Genomic DNA, 22,515 nt, shown 5'->3' on the forward strand with positions numbered 1-22,515 from the left:
TAAATATATTAATATAAAATTATATTAATACTTTTATAACAAGAAAATATAATCAAAATAGTATCATTCTATTCTGGGACATTATTAAGAATTGTAATCACTAATATATTCTTTATACTTTAGTATACATATGTCATTTTAATCGTCATAAAAACTGTATGAAACAGAGAATATTATCATACCTCTTTGACAAGGGAAAAAAACAAGACTTAGAACTCAAATGAATTGTCAAAGGCCACAGAGCTAGTGAGGAGAAAAATTAGGTTCTGATACAGATTCTTTACTCAACTATGTGATTTATGAAAGGACCTGGCTACCTTCCACTGGTGTTTGTACCATTTCATTAGTTTTTATACATGGTCTTTAAAATCACCCAGCAAGGTATTAGAACAAGTGTCATGTGTCATAATACCATTTTACAGATGAGGAAGTGAAAGCTTGAGGAGGTTAAATAATTTGCTCTCCATAAGGCCAGTCAGAAGCCAAGCAGAAATTCCTGACTCAGCCCTAGATCTTCTGACTCTATTTAATACCACAAACAACCACACTAGAAATAAGATTATGAGAAAAGAAACCGGAGCCAATAGCATGTCTCCTAATTTGTCATTGTTTAGGTTAGCTTTTACGTCATCTTATCAAGGTTAAATAACGCACTATATAGGGAGTCCCTGACATCCCCTGGAGAAGTGATTTTGGGGTCTTTGTGAAAAGATATACCTACGATTACCAGATATTCAAAATTATGAGTGGGAGGTAGAGAAGGAGATCACAGGAGATTAAGTGTCTGTTTGACTAATTTTATCCCAATACGTGCAACAGATTATGAGGCACCTCTTAATTTTTATCCTTCCTTCTACCTCCTTTTCCTCTACTATATTTCTTCTTCCAAGTATGTGAGGGTTCAAAGTTTAACCAGAAGATGTTGAGCTGAATTACTTTAAAGGAATTTAGTCTTGCCTATCTGGTAAGGTAGAATTGAATTAGGAAAGGCTAGAGTCTATCTATAGCTTTCCAAATCCTCCTAAAATTTTTAACTTTGGCAAAGTCGAGCAGCTCATCCTAAACAGGCACAACAGGTATTTTTTATGGGTTCATCAGCTGCCACCAGCGTCCTAGGAGAAACTGACAAATAGACAAGCTGTGTGTCTGACACCTTCTTATCTTCCATTCTGAATCACTTTTTCATGCCCTACCTTCCTCTTTGCTGCTCCTTGAAAGAAGTTACTTTCTGAGTTCTCAGTTCCAACTTCTTCCAGGTCTGTTTTACCCCAGAATGTTCCAAATTCTAACATTCTATCATCCACTCCACATCATGAGCTGACTGATGCCCCCCGATTCTGCCCTCTGAGCCTTCTCTTCTCCACAGCACTTATCATGGGGTCTCCACTCCCGGGTTGGCTCCACCCCACAGTACACTGAACCCACAACTCAGTCTGTTAACACACTAAACCCCCTAGACTGTAGTAGATACCCAAGAATTCTTACTGAATGCATGAATGAATCCCATCTTCAATAGATTGGAAGGTCTTAATCTGCCTCTGACCTTTTACCTGACTCCTAATAACCACCTTTTTCTGCCTTGTTCTTGTGATGAAGGCTCTACCCTCTACCCTAGTTCCTATAAGCAGATCCTGTATGTTTAGTCTCTGAATTGGTTACCCATTTACTTACCAGACTAAAAGCTGCTTTGTCCGGGATACTCTTCCCAGTTTTCCTAATGCTAACCTCTTGCTTGTCTGTATCCCTGCACATTGCATGTTTCTGAGTTTCCTGTTTGTGTCTTGAGCATATCTGTCAAAACACTGTCTCAGTCAATATTATTTGGCTGCTACTAAAAGAATCCCACTCAAACTGGATTAAGAATAGGGAATTTATTCTAAGGTTGGTGGGTTATCTCAGAACCTAGTGTGAAAGGGCACAGGATTAGGTTCAGGGATGGAAATTTCTCAGGAGTCCAGGCAACTACTCTCTCAGTCTCATTCTTCTTCTCTGGAGTCATGCTGTCTCTCACCTCAGCTCGTCTCTGAATGCCTGACTCATTCTTGTCTTTCTGCAGCCGCTTCTCCTGCTTCCTAGGGTACACAAGTGCTCCAGCAGTCTCCAAGAGCCCTGCTTCAACATGTCAGCTCAGTTCAAGGAAAATTCAACAAATTAGATTTACTGAACCCCAATTCCAAATTCCCAGAAGGTTCAGCTTGAGACAGGTGTCTCTTCGGTCCAATTAACCAAGGTTAAGAAGGTGTGATATGGTGTATGAAAACTGCCTGGTGGGTAGAAAGGTTAGTTCTCAAAAAAAAGAGAGCTGCAGTGATGTCTACTTCAAACTCCCATCCATTATATCTTGCTGGACCTCCTCCGTGCTAGTTCTTGCCCTTCGACTAGCACTTTCTACCATGTTCTCTGGATACTGGCTTCTGTCTGCCTACCTGGACTTCATCTCATCAAATTCATGTGCCTAGGCCCTAGTGTCTGCTTTCCTTCAGTGGGTATGTCTGCTTCCCATGCTCTAGTTCTCCCTCCGTCACTGTGACATCTGTGGAACTCCTCATCCAAATCATATTCTTTCTTAACTTCCTTCATCCCAACTTCCTAAGTCAAAACTCCCATTGCTACAACTCTCAGATAAATTCAAGTAATGAAAATAACACAATTCTTATTACGATGAGTACCTAGATGCCTCTGAGTTAAGGACACTGCACTGATGTTTAAGGAAGGGTTTATAATCTAGTTGGGCGGACACAAGGTGAGATAATTAATAATGGTGCAAGGCTGTAAATGCTGACTTTTGACTGGTTTGGACAATAAATGCCAGTAGAACATTTAGGAAGCGTCACTGAGTCACTGAGGGCATCTATGGTGGCCATGAAATGTGCCACTAGGATCTCCTGCTCTGGGCAGGCTCTTGGTCTGATGCTCCCAGTTGTCACTCCTCTGGATCAAATACTGAGTCCCTGCTGAGGCCACACTTCCTGCAGGCTCCTCCTGGCAATGGCTAGGCATGGTGGGGGAATCCAGGTGAGTCTATTCCTCTAAGATGTGGGATAAAGACTCCCCATGATTCTGGCCTTTCTTGGAACTGTGCTGTACTCTGAGGTGCTTCCTACCCAATCCTCCTTCCTTCCCCCTCTCCTTCACAAAGGTCAGCCCTCCATCATAGTCTGAAGGTTCTCCTTGCCTTCTCTGGTTTACCACTCTGCAACTTTTATCTTTTACAAGTGTTTCCCTTGATAAATATATGGTATATATCTAATCACATTTGGTACCTGCTTCTAGAAGAACCCAAATTAACATGGCATCAAAGAAAGACAGGGGGTGATTCTTACTACGCTTCAAGGAAGGATAGTTCTTAGACAGATGTAGAGGATTTGGATGGAAGCTCTATGGGGAAGACAGTATTAGGAGAGGAAAGGAGATAGCCTTTCTCCTTGTAGCTCTCAACTTGACCTGAACATAAGGCTAAAGTGGACTGAGTTTGCCTTGGAGGTAGAGGCTCTGGTCAGTGAACTGCAGACCTAAATTCTATGTTCCCTGATTTTATTCAGGTTCTTTTTCTCTTCACCTGTCAGAAGCCCTCCCTAGAGGATTTCATTCCTCCTAAGGCTTTACCAACCCCTGCTACTGTAACAAGTCCTAAATATTTCTCTCTCCCCTGAGCTCCAGATGCAGGTCTCCAACCACCTATCAAATAGCAACATCTCAACATGCTCAGACCTACTTACTGAAGCCTCAAAGCCTTCCCATCCAAAGTGAAATTCCAGTCTCCCACCCTAAACCTCCTGTCCAACTTGGACACACAGGCTAAAACTCTCACACCCTTACACACCGTGCTGAAACCTTCATTTCCCTCCTCTGCCTCTCTCTATCAATTGTTAACTTCTATTGCTCTTACATTTTAATATTCTTGTATTGCTCTTATATTCTCAGAACTCACCTCTGTGCTTGCATTTTCCCTGCTCAAATTGTGTGTGATCCAAATTTCCTATTTACAATTTCCAGTGTGTCTTCATAGCCAATGGAGTAACAGGAATTGTTGTAAGAGATTGTTTACAGGTGAACCTAAACCCATCTTTTTCAGCTTCCCTTACAAGCCTCCAGACACGCTATGTTCTAGTCACAGCTAAACATTTTCATTCCCCAACATACCAGGCATTCCCATACATTCTGGCTTGTGTACTTGGTCCACGCTTAAGATAGGCAATGGTAGGCAGTTCTGTTCTTAAGACATGATTTACATACTGCCTACTCTGCTGCAACTCTATTCCTGGTACAACCCATCCCTCCCTCCCTCTCTGTGTTCCAATAGCACTTTGTATATTTATTATGGTACTTTACACACGCTTTTACAAGTATCAGTAACATCTGTCTCCTCCACTTAATTGAGAGCTTCTCTGAGACAGGGATTGTATAATGTTATATTTATATTTCCACATTAAAGCCCAGTGATCAGCAATAAATATGAATGGCTGCATGAATGAATGAAATCGAGCTCAATCTGCCCTTAATAGATAAGGACACCAGCCCAGAGAGAAATAAAGAAATCAAACATGGTTGTTACTGGCACAACCAGAATCTGAATCCAAATTTAGAGCTATTTTGACTGCAGCCTTTACCTAGGAATGTGGAAGCTTTTCCTCTAATTTTTCCAGGTTAAGCCAGGTCAGCCCCCCGATCCCTACTGACACTCCTCAATGCTCAGGTTACATCCTGGAGTCCCACCATACTCCTAGCATTTCTACAGCTTTAAGGGAAAGGTGCTGGGGCACAAATCACTTTTATAACTCCTGGAATCTCCAGATATAAGAGAACTGAGTATAGAAAAAGACTTTCCTGATCCTTTTGACACACACACCAGTCTTCCCACGAAGACCAAAAAAGCTTCACACCACCCTTTCTAACACTGCCATTATTATTTTGAGGTTCTCTTTCCAGTAAAATTTCTTCATATTTCTACTGCATGCATTAGGTTCTTACGTGTAACTGAGGACCTGGTGCTTTGGTCATTTCTCACCATTGTCAAGAAGGAGTTCTTAATCTGGAGTCACTGGTTGCCATTTTCAGTAGATTCCCAAAGCAGCCCTTGGGGAAAGATCATAATTGGTTGCTTTCTCTCCTGGGAGTGGGAGACAGGGAAACATGACAGGACAAGGGTATGGAAGCCATAGACGGAGATGCTAAAAGCTTTGTAGTTTTCCTTGATAAAATTCCCTTTCTCTGTGAACTTATAAATGAAAGCTGTTTCCAGACAGAGTTGAGATGATGAACAGTGTTAACTGAGACCCACCAAGAGGAAGCACAGCCCCTCCTCCTGCCTGCCACAGGCTGCAGCCGGCTACAGAGAATGAGAAAGGAGTAGAACATCGGGAAGGACACCTGTGGCTCTGGTGGGGAGAATCAACCCGCTTCCCATGGGCCAGCAGTTCATTGGGGGCATTCCTCCCCCACCTCAGCAAAAGCTCCCCATTCACTGGGAAATAAAAGAAAAAAGAAAAAAAAAAAGACTCTACTGGTAGAGGGGGTGTAGGCTGGCACAGTAAGAACACAGCAGTCAACCCTCACTGCAGTTCTTGCATCTGCCTTCCAGCTCCCCTCATCTGGGCTCACTAACCTCATCCCACCATCACGCCTCCCCTGCTAAGAGAGGGGAAGGCCCCTGTTCCCCCAGTTCCATTGGAAGCCCTCAGGCAACCTCCATGGAAGGTTGCTGTCATTCGTGGTCCATGACAATATATCTGGAATGTGATAAGATGCCCACCAAGGGCTCAGGAGCTGATGCGGAAGGGCTGTCACTGCTTCACAGAGCTGTGTCTGAGCAGCTGTGCTGCTCCTTGAGTCACAGCCCCGTCCCCACTGCACCCTGACAGTCTCCCTCCTTGGAGGAAGCAGTTGTGCTCCTGAACCTCACCCAGCCTGTAAATGGAAGCCCTAAAGTCCACTGACCAACCAAAATGAAGTACTATGCTCCCTATGATACACCACCCTCTGAGTCACTCCATCATGTTTTACTGAACTCAGTGTTGACATTATGAAGCTGCTTGAACCCTACCTTGCTTATCGAGCTGGGCCTATACAGTCCCCCTTCCTAAATGACCCATCAATGCCTCCATCTCATCTTTGAACACAGATCTGGTATCCAGTCCTGTTTCTTATCTTTTACTATGTTCGCCAGTGAGTAAAAAGCTCCACCTGGCTGATGAAAGCGACCTACAACAATACAGGTGTGAATCATAAATCACTAAGTATAAATTTCTCTGTTATGAGCACATAATATTGCTCTCATACCTCAGCTCCCAGGGGCTGACCCTCTGTTATCCCTACTTCTGCATGACAAAATACAGAAGTAAGTTTTTTCCAGGATGATAACATCATAGTAGACTTTCATCAAATGTCAAACTCCAAATAGCTTTATGTTTTCATTTATAAAAACCCAATTAGAAATTCCTCTCCCCTTCAACTGGTGGTCACTCAAACATATCCATGCTTCTTCATTGGTTTGAAATTAGCACAGGAAAAATATTTCAGATTGTACTACAGCAGCAGAAATCATGCAATCAGTGTGGTGGTACTGGGCATGTGTCTCACACATTTCAAATATATGTCAAATAATAATAACAACTTTAAATCATAAAAGTTTAGTAATGGCACACAGTTACGTTTTACACTTGATCTTAGCCAAAAGGCCGAGAAGCGATCACAGTTAAGTTTTAAAATGTAGGAGGGTACTGGGTTTATATGTCGGTTCCTATCAACCACATTTTGCATTCTTGGTTATTATATACACATATATAGAGACAGAGCTCATTTCCCATCTAGCCAAGGAAAGTTCTAAGCTATACTAAGAGCTAAAAAGCTACACTGGGTACTATCTCATTAATTTTGTGTCACGATACAGAGAAACAGGTTTCTTCTGTGTATATACGGATTTCACTCTCTCTAACTAAGGCAGTTGCTAACTTCTTGGAACAGTTTCCGAGTGAAATTGAGGTTGGGAGAGAGGAGAATTAATTGAACTAAAATAGTAATATAGTTAGTGAAGAAGTAGCTGCACAATCCCTCCCAGCAATTCAGAAACTATGGCTACGCCTTGCTATAACCTGTTTACGTTTCATAATTTGACCACCAAAAACTTGTATTCTCACTTTCATACTATAAAGTAGCTGTGGGAAGTGGATACCTAGCTTGGACCAACATTCCCTGCACACCCACCTCTAGGTGATTTACACCAAAGGATGAATTACCTATGGTAGTTTCAGACCAAAAAGGCGAAAACTCAGGTGACTTCTCCATGTTCTCTCCCTGCATCTGTTGACTGGAAGCAGAGAGATTTCTGGGTCCCTCAGTTGTTGGCGCCACAAGACGGAAGGAGTCAAGGTCCCCGAATCAGCAGCCCTGCACTGGAGTGTTACATGAGTGAAAAACTCTAGTGTATGAAGCCAGTGAAATGTGGCGGTTTATTTGTTACAGCAGCTAGAACTTGCTAATTTACCTGTTTTTCATAAAAAGGGAATAAGTCTCAGGCTCAGAGTAACTCAGCAGAAAATAACTGGCTAGAATAAAAAGACATTGGTTTTCACTGTATTTAATTTATGGTTACCCTCTATTTATCAAGTGATACCGGTGCTCCATTTACAGTAATAATACAAGTTTTCTTTTATAATAATTTGTTAGCAGAGTAGATTGATTTAAAGAAAAAATAAATCATAGTTGAGGGGATATGCAGCCATGATAGAAATCATGAAGGTGATACCCTGAGAGGTAAATTTGGGACACATTTAACATATAATAAAAGCTAACTTAAAGCTTCTGCACAGCAAAAGAAACAATCAACAGAATGAAAATGCAACCTATGGAATGGGAGAAAATATATGCAAATCATGTATCTGATAAGGGGTTAATATTCAAAACATATAAAGTACTCACACATCTCAACAGCAAAAAAGTCAACCCAATTAAAAAGTAGGCAAAGGAACTGAATAGACAGTTTTCCAAAGAAGATTTACAAATGGCCAACAGGTACATGAAAAGGTGCTCCATATCACTAATTATCAGGGAATGTAAAGCAAAACCACAATGAGATATCACCTCACACTTGTGAGAATGGCTATTATCAAAAATATGAGCTAGCAAGTGTATGAGAGGGTATGGAGAAAAGGGAACCCTTGTGAACTGTTGGTGGAAATGCAAAGTGGTACAACTACTATGGAAAACAGTATGGAGGTTTCTCAAAGAATTAAAAATAGAACTACCATATAATCAGCAATCCCACTTCTGAGGGGTATTTATCCAAAGGAACTGAAATCAGGATATAGAAGTTACCTGCACTCCTATGTTCAGTGTGGCATTATCCACAATATCTAAGACGTGGAAACAACCTTAGTGTCCATTTATAGATGAACTGATAAAGAATATGTGTTGTGTGTGTGTTTGTGTGTGTGTATACAGAATGGAGTTCAACCATGAGAATGAAGGAAATCCTATTTTGTGACAACTTTAATGAACCCCGAGGGCATTATGCTAAGTGAAATAAATCAGACAGAGAAAGACAAATATTGCATGGTATCACTTATATATGAAATCTAAAGAAAAGAAAAAAAAAGAAAGTCAAACTCATAGAAACAGAGAGTAGAATGGTGGTTTGGTTACCCGGGGCTGGGAGGTTGGGGAAATGGAGAAATACTGGTCAAAGGGCACAAACTTCCAGTTATAAGATTAACATCTTCTGGGGGTCTAACGTACAGCATGGTGATTATCGCTAAAAATACTGTATTATATACTTGAAGGTTGCTGAAAGAGTAGATCTTAAATATTCTCACCACACACACAAAAATGTGTAATCATGTGATGGGTTGGAGGTGTCAGCTACAGCTACAGTGGTGATCATTTTACAATATAAAATGAATCAAACCAACACGTTGTACACCTTAAACTTACACAATGTTATATTTCAATTATATCTCAATAAAGGTGGGGGAGAAAAGATTTCAAAAACACATAGCATGTACGACGTTTTAGGGACTATTCTCAGTGCTTTGCAAATATTTACCAATTTAATATTTAAAACAACCCTATGAGGTAGGTACTGTTATTGAAATCCAGTTACAGATGAAGACTACGAAGCACAGATAAAGTGTCTAGGATTGGATATAGAGTGAGGAACCAACCTCTCAACCCAAGGCAGTCCACCTCCTGAGCCCGTGCTCTTAAGCTTTACATGTTAATAGCAGTGGTTAAGATGTGGGTGTGCGACAACGAGGAGGCCCTAATACCTTAGGGAGAGGACAGATTTGGTGCAACAGTGGGTCAAAGGTAGCTTAGATAGAAGGCTAGGAGGCCAAGAACTAGATTTGTTCCTGTGAATTAAGGTTTGTAGTCTTTAAAAAGAGACTCCTGTTAAAATGCAGAGAGCAGGGGATAAGAGACACATGAAAGCTGTCACACCACCCAGTGGATGAGACAATCTTATTAAATCATTTTTAATTGGGAAACCAGAGGAAAGGGATATGTTTTTTTGAGAGTGCTCGATGGGCAGTGATTCCCAGATACGGTCTCCACACCAGCTGCGTCAGCAGCCTCTGGGAACTTGATGGAAATGCAACTCAGGCCTCACCCCAGTCCTACTGACTTGGCAACTCTGGGCACGGGTTCCAGACATTAGTGTTGTAATAAGCCCTCAAGCTCTCTACAGGCTATTTCTAGGAGCCTAAAACTCCTGATTACCACATGTTTTAAATTTGTCAGGGACATTTTATAAAAGGGGTTTCTAGATATTTATCTGAACAAATAATTATTAGGTACTTGCACTGTGCAAAGAGCTATTCTAGGCATTGTAGTGAAGGGTGGGATTGTAGAAGAGGTTAAATGAAGCCTAAAATAAAAAGAAATCCAATGCTCTCACTTTCCAGATGTTTTACATGAGACTTGGAGAGATGAAGCACCCTGACAGGTCACCCAATGCTCAGCACCCCAGCAGGTCATGCTCATTCTCTGGCTCAGAGTCTACTCACCGCACTTCTCACTGTGGCTGAAATGCAGGAGGCCATCAGAGAAACATCCAACTTCCCTGCCACTACGGTCACATACACAAATACTACCAGTGAATGAACAAAGAAGGGGTGAGATAAGGAGTAAGTGCTGATTGAGGACTTGAGTATGCGAGTGAGCAAACACCCTTGCAGAAAGGGATCCAGTCTAAGCAGCGTGGTCAGTATTATCTCTCTAGGGCCTGAGGACCAGAGAGCAGAGGATGGAGAAATACTACCTGGAATGTTTGCTCCAAGCCCGGGAAAGGCATGCCTGTGTCTCCAAGGCAGTACAGTGAGTACGGGCTTGAGAACCTGACTGCCTGGAATTGAGTCCTGCCTTTACCTCTTCTTAGCTGAATGACCTTAGATAAGTCACATAACTTCTCCTTGCCTCAGTGACTTCATCTATTAAAAAAAAGATGATAGAAATAATGCATCATGGGCTGTGGTAAAGATTAAATAAGTTAACTGTTACAAAATTCTTAGAACAGGAGCCAGCACAGAGTAAGCACTATGTACATTCTAGCTATCATTAGATGCCCTTGAAGAATCTGTCCAGCTCAGATCTGTGATGGGTTAGTGTTTGTGGTAAGGGAATCTGAGATGCCTGAAATAGCATAATAAAATGGTTTGATAAGTTGGAATAGTATGAAAGTCCTGTCACTAATCTTGGGGTGCATACGTGTGTTATGTTGGGGGGTTGGGGGAGTAGCATGAGGTTGCAGAGAAAGGAAACACGGTCTGCCTAACAAGGCACAGATTTACATGCTATGCTCATTCTTGTTTGTTTTTTTTTTAACGACTAGACGCTTGTGAAAACCATTAAAAAAAACTTCTTTCCTATTTAAAATAATAGCTGCTAATTAAACTTTACATGATATCCATACTTTGCCCAACCATTCATATAAATGTAGTGAACATAAGCTATGAGAAAAATGAATTATAAGAGCACTGTAATATAAATTCATTTTGCATACTTGTAGTGTTTTTTAAAAATTTTAACATATAGGGTCAAATTCTGCATGTTCACAAATCTGTAGGCCAGTACGGTTATAGTGTACCTGTCATTCCTCAAAAGAGCTAGCTTATAATTAATAAAATCTAGTATACAGGTTATTAGCTTGCTTTCAAGCTCTTCTAAAATACATGTTTGAATTAATTTCCCCTGTTCTTATCAACAATAAAAAAGCAACATGAGAAAATTTATTCTTTGGGACCTGGAGATAACGGAGTTTTTAGAAATGAGCCTTTGAAGCACAAGCAGTAATTAAATGTCCCTATGTCAGTGCTTCTAAAACTAAGTTCAACAGGATGTTAAGTAGTTTTTTTTTTGTTTTCTTGTTTGTTTGTTTGTTTTTTTAGGGAGGTTGGGGGGAGACTCCTAGATCAAAAACAAATCAGCTAAAAGCTGCAAACTCTAACCCCTCCTGGAGACTCACAGCGCACATTAGCACATCAAGATTCATAATTTCCAGCTACCCTATGATGGTATTACTCTACTGTCTTCATTTTATGGATGAGGACACTAAGGTGTAGAGAAGTTATCTGACTCATCTAAGGTCATTCAGGTAATAAGTCAGGAAGTCAGGACTCACTCAGCTCCATTAAGTCCAGTTCTGGAGTTCAACTTGACATTGTAAAGCTGTATTATCTTGCTTTATTTTACGAAGAAAAGTCTGGTAGCTAAAGCTTTCTTGTCTGAACTTTCTGCATTTAAAAGTGTAATTTCCTCCCAATTAGCCTTCCTACATAACCCAAAGCATGACAATCTGTTAAAGAAAACTGTTAACTTTCCGAAATTTATTTGATCTTAGCAATCTATCTTCTAGGGACAATCCTGGTAGAGTTGTATCCCAGAAACACTAGGCAGAGTAAGTAAAAGCAAAGTCTTTTTTTAAAAAGAAAAAGAGAAAAATTCACATTTAGGAAGGATTAGCTAGTATAGCTATTTATGATAATTGGATAAAAGAATTAGGGCTCCTTAGAAAAAGTAAAGCTGAGAAATGTTAACTTTATAAAGCAATGATGAACTCATTCACCACTTCCCTAGTTATTAGGAAGAGGAGAGAAGAATGTCTAAAACAAAAGAGACCAAGTAATAATTCACACGAAAGAGAAAAATATTACCCTGAAAAATGACACAGGTGGGAAATAAAGCAGCATTTAAGGAGTGTTTTGAGACGTATCTGTGTAGCAGAAAAGCACCCAGGGAAGGATAGTGGGATTTACCTGATCTTTTCAATCGATGGCTAAGAAAGAATGACATTTCTTCTCTATAGTACAGACGAGTTATACGTTCCCTTACTGGACTTCCTTGGAATGCCTGCTGGCAACTGAATCTGGGGAGAATAATCTCGGGACCTGAGCCAATGTAGTAACCCTTCATTACTGTCTTTAGTGGACAGTAATTTTTTTTTTTTTTGGCTAGTTCGAAGAATCTACACTGCTGTTTGGTTAAGATTTCTCCTGGATCAAAGTACAAGTTTCTGTTGTACAACAGGACTGAATGATTAGTGGTCACCTTCAAGTGCCTTACCCGCATTAAGGGAATATGCATTCAACAGACTAAACTCTGATACTCTGAGTAACACTCTCCTTTGATGAAAATAGGCTTTTGAGGTGACAGCTCTGCCTGGGAAAGCAGAAATAGTATTCTCTGCAATTTCAAATTCATCATACAGATCTTTCCCTTGAGGCCATCTTCTTCCGGTTTTCTTGGCTTTCATTTCTCTCATCTTTAAACAGACTGCCAGGACAAATGTCTTTTAAGGCCATTCATTTTTACTGAAAAAAAAAAAAAAAAGACTAGACATTTGAAGGACTTTATTTTTAAGATACTTTCTCAAGAAAAATAAATGTTGATTACGCAGGAAATCCTTCTACTTTACCAAGTCATTAAAAATGCTGATGAGAATGTACAAAGCCTAGCATGATTGAAACCCAAAAATAAATGAATGAGATGAATCTTGGCACATAAGCTCATTTTGCAGTCTGGTCTCACTTGTATTTGGTGTACATGTAACTTTCCAGCTTATTGCTCCCAGCGTATTAGGAAAAGGTACAATTATAACTTAAATGTGAAACCCTAACAGTTCTGATTCCATTGAATTTATTAAGCAAGCCAATGTAAGGTTTTCCAATATATAACAGGAAATGCATTTTAGAAAACTGATTATTTATGCCAAATGCCCTTAATTTAAGCTTATGATACATACATACTTATTATATAAATTCATAAATACACCCTCTTTGTTGTCATCTTAAAAAGTGATACATAGCACTTACCATGGACCAGGTACTGTTCTAAACACTTTACGTATATCAATTTGATATGGTCCTCACAACTACCCTATGAGGTAGGTATTATTATCCCTTTTTACAGATAAGGAAACTGTGGCACAAAAAGGTTTAGTAATTTTCCTAAGGTCTCATAGCTAATGGCAGACCTGAGATTCAAATCCAGGCAGTGTAACTCCAATTTTAATATTATATTCATCATTAAAGATTTTTGCAGGAATGTAGTCAAAGCACTTTATAAAATCCATATTAACCTACTTTATCACTCAATGTCAAACTTGACATTGTAATATTTTTTATTATTTAGCTTGATTTTAGGAAGAAAAGTCTAGCAAAGTTTTTCACCTGAACTTCAGCACTTATGAATATAATTTCCCTCAATTAGCTTTTCTGAATAAAGTACAAATACTGGAATCTGTTCTTTAAAAAAAAGCTAGATGAGGCTTATAGATAAGATGTTCTAACGAACAGTTAAGTGCATTCAAACGAAGAGTACAGTCTGTATGGGTAGGCAGAGTGCAGTGGGGCTGGGAATATTAATTTCTGCAACGTCTTCCCAGCCTCCTGCATCTTATTTTTAGAATCAGCCTGTTACCCCGAAATGTCATTTGAAGTACTGGTGACGGCGCAGTTTGGTGGGAGGTTCAGATAATATTAGCAGGAAGTTTATTTTAAAAACTTTGAATAAAAATTATAGATTCATATTATTTCTCAAAAGAAAAATGACTATATATTTATTTGCAGGAGTTTAATAGAACAGTAGAAGCCTATAGGACTGATGTAAAAATGTTTCTATTCATTCAAATTATTAAGGGAAAAGAAGTCTGGCTTTGAAGTCCACTATCTCTTCCATACACAGCTTACTCAGTTTCTATGCTATTTTCCTACCACCATTCCCCCTGAGATTCAGATTAACGTTGACATATATTTGAACATGCATGTAAACAAGCTGTCCTTAGATAAGAATCCTTGACTTCTACACTTGGGAGGAATTCGATCTTATCCAGACCCTTTACCCTTCAGAAAACTTGTTCAAATATCCAAGCCAGGCATAATCTTAGATTGTGCCTCTCTCCTGAGTCCTACTGCAGGCTGTCAAAATATTTAGAGTCATTACATCTCAGCACTTAACAAGAGGGTTTCTGAAAACATAAAATGCCAGCTCGAAGCCCTCTGGCACCAACGTCCAGAATTCTGAGCAGCAATATCCAATGACGGGTTTAGAAGCAGTTTTCCTCTGTTCTGCCCTTTGTTTCATTCAGAAATAAAATGAGTCTTTCTGATCCCTTTTATTGCATGGAATATTTTCATGTTAATAGTGCTGGCTCCTTCTCCTGTTGACCCAGAGGGTACTGGCTCCCTAGGGTCTCCTCACTGGGACCATCTGTGTGGCAGACTGGTGACAACACTTCAGAAGGTTGAACGAGCCCCCATTTACAGAGTACAGTACTAACTACTGTGCAAAGAACACAAGAACTGCTCCAAATTCTCTGGCTTCCACCACTGATTTACCCACAGAGGATCTTGGGAGGTGTTGAGCCTGAACAGACCCTGGGTGGAAAGAACAAGAGTCCTCTCATGGGTATGAGAAGAGGATTCTCATTTAGCAGCCTCTCTTTCCAACTCCTCTTGATGCTGCAGGACATTTCAAAATCATAATTTTTTTGACCTATTGTTTATTACATTTCATAGTTGGCAGGCATTCTGAGAATTCTGCAATTCAGTGCCAAAAGGTAAATTTGTTAACAGAGAGTTGATATCCTATGAGTATTTGAATCCTATGAATATAGCACTCAAATACTCAGAAAAACATTCCCTCAAAAAGCAACAGGAAATAATTCTACTTAATGAGCAATTCCGAGCACAGTGCTCTGGCCAGCAGTTTAGATAGCTATTAAAATCTCAATCAAGTTTTCTTTCAAAGTTTTCTTTAATTCTAATCTCTCCATATGAACTTAAGCAAAACAGTGTTGAAATGAACGTGCTATGTGCAGTACTGATCATTTTAAAGGTTTATTTAAGATCAGTATTTATAATTCATTACAGCATTAGAATATTCGAGTGAATTAAAATTCTTCATATCTTGAAATAAAACTAAAACCTTATTTAATAAACATGGATTGAACCCAGACTTATAGGAAGCAGATACTGTTGCTTGCCTAACTATCCTTCTTCCTCACAGAGCCTTGATTTTGCTCTGTTAACAACCTTCCCTAATGGCCATGATCTTCAGGGGGATCAGGGCCACCTCAACCTCAGGGGATGAATGATTTGTCAAGTCCTGATGGCCTCATCTGTGACTAGTTTAGGCCTGGGCATGTAATGAAATTCTGCCCAAGGAGGGATGAGGTGACTTCTGCTGGGAATGGGTGCTTCTGTAACAGGGATTCTTGCTTAGAGACTCACAGAAGAAATATTCTTTTCTAGACATCATCACTTTTGCATGTGACTTCTAGAACAAGGGTGGTGGCCACTGGGCAATTGTGAGCGGAGCTAGCAAGAGCAGAGTAGACACATAGTATGTCAGAATGGAAAGAGAAGAGAAACCTGGATCTTTTTTTTTTTTTTAATAATTCAATGATTTTTTAAAACCACTTTTCTACAGATATTAATGTACGCCTCATAAATAAGCATTACCAAAACTATTTCATCCATGCAGTATGAACAATATACAATGAGAAACAGATTGATTATATTCAGGAATGCAGTGATAACAGTCTAGTAACACAATTTACTAAATTTAAATATTAAATCATACAATCATTTCCAAGGATGTTGAAAAAGCATTTAATAAAAGGAGAAACTTGGATTTTTAATCCACTCTTCAGATACTAGTCATTTTTGAGCCGTCCTAACTTGGCACCCTCTGTTATGTGATACAATAAATTTTCCTTATTGTTAAATGGTTAAGTCAGAGTTTTCTGTTATTTACAGATGAAAGTAATCTAATCAATACAAAAAATAAGGTCTTGCGGGAATAAAGACACAGACCTACTAGAGAATGGACTTGAGGATATGGGGAGGGGGTGGGGTGAGATGTGACAGGGTAAGAGAGTGTCATGGACATATATACACTACCAAATGTAAAATAGATAACTAGTGGGAAGCAGCCGCATAGCACAGGGAGATCAGCTCGGTGCTTTGTGACCACCTAGAGGGGTGGGATGGGAAGGGTGGGAGGGAGGGAGATGCAAGAGGGAAGAGAAATGGGAACATATTGTATATGTATAACTGATTCACTTTGTTATAAAGCAGAAGCTAACACACCATTGTAAGGCAATTATACTTCAATAAAGATGTTTAAAAAAAAAAAATAAGGTCTTGAACTTTTAAGTTACTATGAAGGATTTAAAATATACAAATAACTACATTTAAAAACAAACAACTACAATACCATGTTGGTAAATGTAGGGGCTGAAAATAGGAAGAGAATACATTAAAGTGGTGATGGTAGGGTGGAGAGTGAGAAAGTAAATCTCATGAAAGTTTTTTTTTTTTAATATGGCACATGGCTTAAAAGGATAGGGCTATGTTTACCACAAGCAAAGTTAGAGTGCAGACAGAGGAATAAGACAGGGAGAAGGAACAGGAAAAAGAGCTTTATAGGTAGGGTGACCACATAATCTATCATTCAAACTACTACACTTCTGAGTGTGAAATGGGAGCTGAGTGATACTATTATCGAGACAATAGGAATAAACCGGGACTGATCCAGACACACCAAGACATGTGGTTACCACAGTTATAGGGCAAAAGGAGAATATAAATAAAGTCTCAGAGGAGGGAAAGTATAGGATATCCTTGAGAAACAGTAAGTGGGCCAATTTGGCTGGAATGCAGACTAGATATGGGAGCCTAATGGGAGATTATCTTAGGACCATGATGTAAATGCCTTGAGATCTAAGTGAGAAGCTGGTACTTGATTTTGTTCACAGTCGGAGGCTATAACATTTCTGGGCAGGGGAGTAGTGTGATCAGACCTGTGCTTCAGGAAAATCAATCTGGAAGCAGAGGAGACTAGAGAGAGGGGTGAAAAGCCAGGTTAAGTTAGCTGAGGCAGTAATCCTTCCAGGTAATGAGCCAGGCTTAGAGCAGTGGGGAAGCAAAGGGGCATGTGCAAATCATGAGAGGAGAGGAGAGCAGAGGAAAGAAAAGCTTAAGGGTAACTTTTGAGATCACCTACGACTGGGGAGTGGGAAACAAAGAGAGGAGCAACAAAGGACACAGAGCAGGAGTGTCAGTGAGACGGAAGAAAATGATCACATCAAGGAAACCAGGAGAGGAGATAATGTCGGGGGTCGGGGGGTCCTCGATCAGCTGTGTTCGGTGTTGCAAAGAAGTGGAGGAATTTAACGTCCAAACAAGAAGGTTGGTGGTGGTCACCTCCAAGAAAGGGTTTGGCAGTGATGAAAGCAGAAAACTTTTTCACATTGTCTTTGCCTTTCACAAAACCTTGTTAGCTGAATCAACAGGGCAATTCCCCAAACAGTCTAATAGTAAATGACCTGACAATGGGTTCAATTTAAATAATGAAATCAATTCGGTGAGAAGTTGACGGTGGGACTCTGAAATGGATGACAGTGTTTCATCCTAGTTCATTCTTAGCTCTGTACCTCCCCTCCCCAACCCTCTTCACAAAACCAGGGTCACCTGAGTAAATTTCTTTCCCCTTTGTCCCCAAACTTTAAGCTGAGCTCTCCCTGATCTCTGAAAACTCAGACTTTAGGCAGGAGAGAACTACACAGCTATAGCCCAGGCTCTGTGATTCAATATCAAGTTTCTACTGCTAATTCAGGTTGAACACTCCAGCCTATATTTGATAACGAGATTTAGGCCTTGTTCCTGAAATGCAATTTCTACTTTGTGCCTGATTTTTGCTGGATGAGCCCAGTTCCTGAGTCTCTGCCTTGGTCACCTATTTAGCACCCCAGTGCCGCTATGGATGAGACTTTCAGTCCCCCTCTGTCTTCCAAGCAGTGGAGTTCTTCTGCTTAACCCTGCATGGTGGCTAAAGCCCTATTCTCTAACTTAGCAACAGGTTTTCCCCACACCCACCAGCTCCTAGATTCCTGGGAGATGTGTTCTGCCCAATACCAGAACACGCCCCTACTCCCCACAGGCCTCCCTGATGCAGACTTTCCTACAATTCCTATCTTCTGTAAGTCCTCTTTCCATAGCTCATGTTCTGCTGCAAGGCCAGATGCCCAGAGCACCCTTGGGGTGGTCTACCCTTCTGTGTCCATTCTTCAATTGTTCCCATGCCCCAGCTCTTCCATTGGGTTACAGAATGGCTCTCTGCCTCACCTGTCCTGATACACGGCATTAGGTGTTTGTATCCAATCTCATCTTTGCAAAGAGCATCCTGGCAAGTGGGAACACTTGTAAATTGGCACTAGAGGAAAACAGATTCTGCAATGTGCCCCTCCACTAACAAAAATCATGGCATGTGATTCATGTACTTGGAGATGTACAGGAAGCAGTGAGAAGCTCCGATCCACACATACAGATGAACTGAATGTTGCAACAGTATATTTTTTGCCAGTATTTGCAGTATGAATAAAGTTGTCAACAATGATATTTTGGTGGCAATACTTGTAAAAGTACCAATATAACCCATGTGTAATTTCAAATAGTAAAGTATTCACTCCTTTTGATATCTATGCAGACTGATTTGATGGCTCTCATAACTGAGCACAAACACGAACATAAGCTTCTCTGGATAGGGGTATTTGCTTGGAAAAAGTATTGGCTGGAACCCAGGAACATTAACATAATTAGCACCTTCAATAAAAGTAAAGGAAAAGAGAAACACTTCCCCATTTTCAAGACATCTGGGCCCAAACTCTATCACACCAACAAAGATTAAGTAATATGTCCTCTTGAGGGTAGTGAAGGACATCATATGTTAATATTTGTAGTTTTTTTTACACAATTTTCCCACTACATTGTGACAGCCTTTTCATTGTTTAACCTCCATGCCCAGCAAGTGGTCTGGCACTAAGTGTTGTATGAACCAATGAATGAATGAATGAATGAAACAAAGAAAGAAAAGATACATATGATAGAACTGCAGTCTTTAGGGCACTTGCTGCCACCATGTGTGCTGAAGATAAGACAAAATCCTATTATTTAAAAAAAAGCAAGAATGTCTTAATGATGCCTTGAATAACCTTTCTCCACATACTTCAACATATACAAAGAACTGGCAAAAGGAAGAGGTGACTAGGGGAGAATCTACACACAGCAATGAATTTTTTCCTCCCACAGCAAGATTCATGGAAGGGAAATCTGTAATATGTCCAGATCCAAGGTTAAGCTTCAGAAGTGTTTTAATATTTTCACATCTTTCTCTATTTCTTAACCTTGATGAAAAAGAGTATTTTATTTTAAAAAGTGTTTTAAAAATCATATTTGAAACAGTTACAGTAAACCAAGTCTTTGTTAATCTGAGAACACTTCTTTAAAAATCTACTCAGGTGTGTCTTCTGAAGTACAACTCAAAATGGTACATATCAATTCAAAAGTATCCCCTAAAATCAGAGGAAAAATAGTCTAGGAAACCACTAAGTTTCTTTAAGATAACAAGAAAAAAATGTCTGTCCTGTCCAATACAGTTGTCAATAGCCCTGGGCACTTACTTGGCTATTGAGCACTCATAAGGTGGCTGGTCCAAACTGAGATGTGCTGTAAGTGTAAAACACACACTGAATTTCAAAGACTTAGTACAAAAAGCAATGGAAACTAACTTATTAATAAATTTTTATATTGATTACCTGGTGAAATAATATTCTGGATATACAGGGTTAAGTAATACATATATTATTAAAATTAATTTCACCTGTTTTCTTTTTAATTTTTTTAATTAAAAAAGTGGTTACTAGAAAATTGTAAAATATGGTCTGTATTATATTTCTATTAGATATCATGGGGCTAGATTCTATTTTTACACCCCCTGGTCCATCATAATTGCAGATGGCTTGGGAGGTCCTGGGTTTTCAGAGGCGCCAGAGCATAGGGAAGAGTTGCCAGTGTATCGCGGATACAGATTTTTAGGCATTTACTTAGTGTGCACATCTGATTGATTCTCTAAGGTAGGAATATAAAACTAAATATGAGGAGAGCTTTTAGGAAACTTTTCATCATGTCTCTTTATTACAGTGTTTTGGTCTTCAAAAGATAAAATGCTCTATGATAGACACTCTACCAGACAACTGAGCATACATTTGAGGATGGATTAAATAAATACACATGAAACTCTACTGTATCGGATGGTTATTTTAATCAACTGTCCTGACGTTTGTCATGGTCCTGAGTTAGATGCAGCTCTGACGTGTCAATCACATCTGAGGTCTAACCTGCAACAATCAATTCACCATCCATTATTCCTACACGGTCTAACTAACACAACAAACAGATCAGAGAGGAATCAACTCACAAAATTTGTACCTTGTTGTTTTTTTTTTTTTTTCCTATCTTCCTTCCTGAAAGCAACGTTATTATTGTTTCTACAGACGTGTGCTAATGTATCTAGAATTTCTAACTTGGTTTTTCTTGACTATGAATTTTTGCCAATCAACTAGGATTCTTAAGTAACCTTTTTATAGATACCATCTATTTATTTATTTTTTAATATACCATCTATTTAAATGCAGCAAACTCAATAAACGCTTCTAAGTGAACCAGCTCCTGCCCTTATCTAGTTCCTCATCTTGGCATTATTTAAGTATACCTTTTTCCTGGTATGTTTTTAATCCAGTCAGTTTCCCTATGAGTGGCTATTTCCCTACGTGCGGATATTTGCTAGGGAGCGATGGCTTATACTCTGGTCAGGAACTGGCCTCTTCCATAGAGAAGGCTCTTACAGAACATTCACATCGTATATAGTATATACTTATACTACAGTAGACGGAGCTTTTGGAAAGTACCTATTAAATAAACCAGTAACCAAAGATAACAAAGATGAAAAGGAGACAGTGGAATAGTAAGAATGTAACTCTCTCAAAATGCTCATGCAAAACTACCTCTGGTGTTATAGCTATGCTATAGATAATGAATGTAACTTTACACAAAAGTTGTAAAATCTTTTGACAGTTCCAAACTTTTGTCTGCCAAAAGCCAAAGGAGAAAAGCAGGAATGAGTTTTAATTCCTCTAAGGTCTACAATGGTTGAGTCTCAACTATGATTCCTGACTCTTTTATTTATCTTTCTATTATCAGAACTTTGCCCAGTTCCTGGCACAGAGAAGGCAAAATATGAATGTTTGCTGAAAAAAGGAAGGAAGAAAGAGAGGAAAGGAGGAAGGGAGGGAGGAAGGAAGAGAGATATAGGAAGAATGAAAAGAAGCTTGGCTCAGCTGAATCACAAACTGAATACCTGCTACCTGAATGAATGATGTTAGCTATAACAATGGTAGGATCTCACTGAGACACTTGTGGACCTGACACCATAGCCATGCCCTGGTGTCAATGTTTCATCACCCATCCATCCACATATTCACATACAGACAATCTGTGTGGCTCAGAATTTATGCCTTTGCCAATACTTTAACATACTAAAAAATCTTTATTCATATCACCTATCCAGTAGCAAGACAGCTTCCTTCTTTACGGTACTATGAGAATCCACAAGCCCTCACATTTACATTTTTATCATATCTACTTATCTGGGATCCTGCATCAATCAAGAATAATTTGGGAAAAGCAGAATTGACAAAAGGAGATATAAAAAGACAGTTAAATACAAATAGATCCCAGATCATACTCTGGAAAGAGACTAATACCCCCCTTTTTTTTTCACCTCCATCCTATTTAATATTCTTACAGTTAAGCTGTTTTCTCCTAATTCAAAATACCCATGAGACATAAGTTCTGCTGGTTGTTTAGTTCAACTTAATATTGTCTTGATTCACTCATTGAATATGTTTACACCTTTAAACCCACCTCATCTTACTTTATAAGGGCTACAATTTCAATAGGCATTTCAGCTGTCTGATGTTCATATGGAATTTTTACCCTATCCTCTAAACCTCTTTTCTCCATCAGTGATAGTTATCGTTGCATTTGGAATTGTTTCAATTACACATAAATTACTGCTCTCTTCTCTTGGTTCTAACTCTCTCCTTCTACAAACTCCCTAATACAATCAAATGGACTAAATGAAAGAAGCTCACTCCCTCTTTTCAAAGCTCCCCCTGGAGCC

At 39.4% G+C, this 22,515-nt stretch overlaps 1 protein-coding gene and 1 pseudogene across 3 annotated transcripts in view; both read right to left on the reverse strand.

Annotated features, from left to right (window-relative positions):
- The window catches only part of PLPPR5 (phospholipid phosphatase related 5), a 128,027-nt gene that overhangs the window by 87,523 nt on the left and 17,989 nt on the right, over positions 1–22,515 (reverse strand). The window lies entirely within an intron of this gene.
- LOC118887495 lies at positions 6,518–6,689 on the reverse strand (annotated as a pseudogene).

The sequence above is a fragment of the Balaenoptera musculus genome, chromosome 1, assembly GCF_009873245.2.
Source record: "Balaenoptera musculus isolate JJ_BM4_2016_0621 chromosome 1, mBalMus1.pri.v3, whole genome shotgun sequence".
NCBI classification, from domain to species: Eukaryota; Metazoa; Chordata; class Mammalia; order Artiodactyla; family Balaenopteridae; genus Balaenoptera; species Balaenoptera musculus.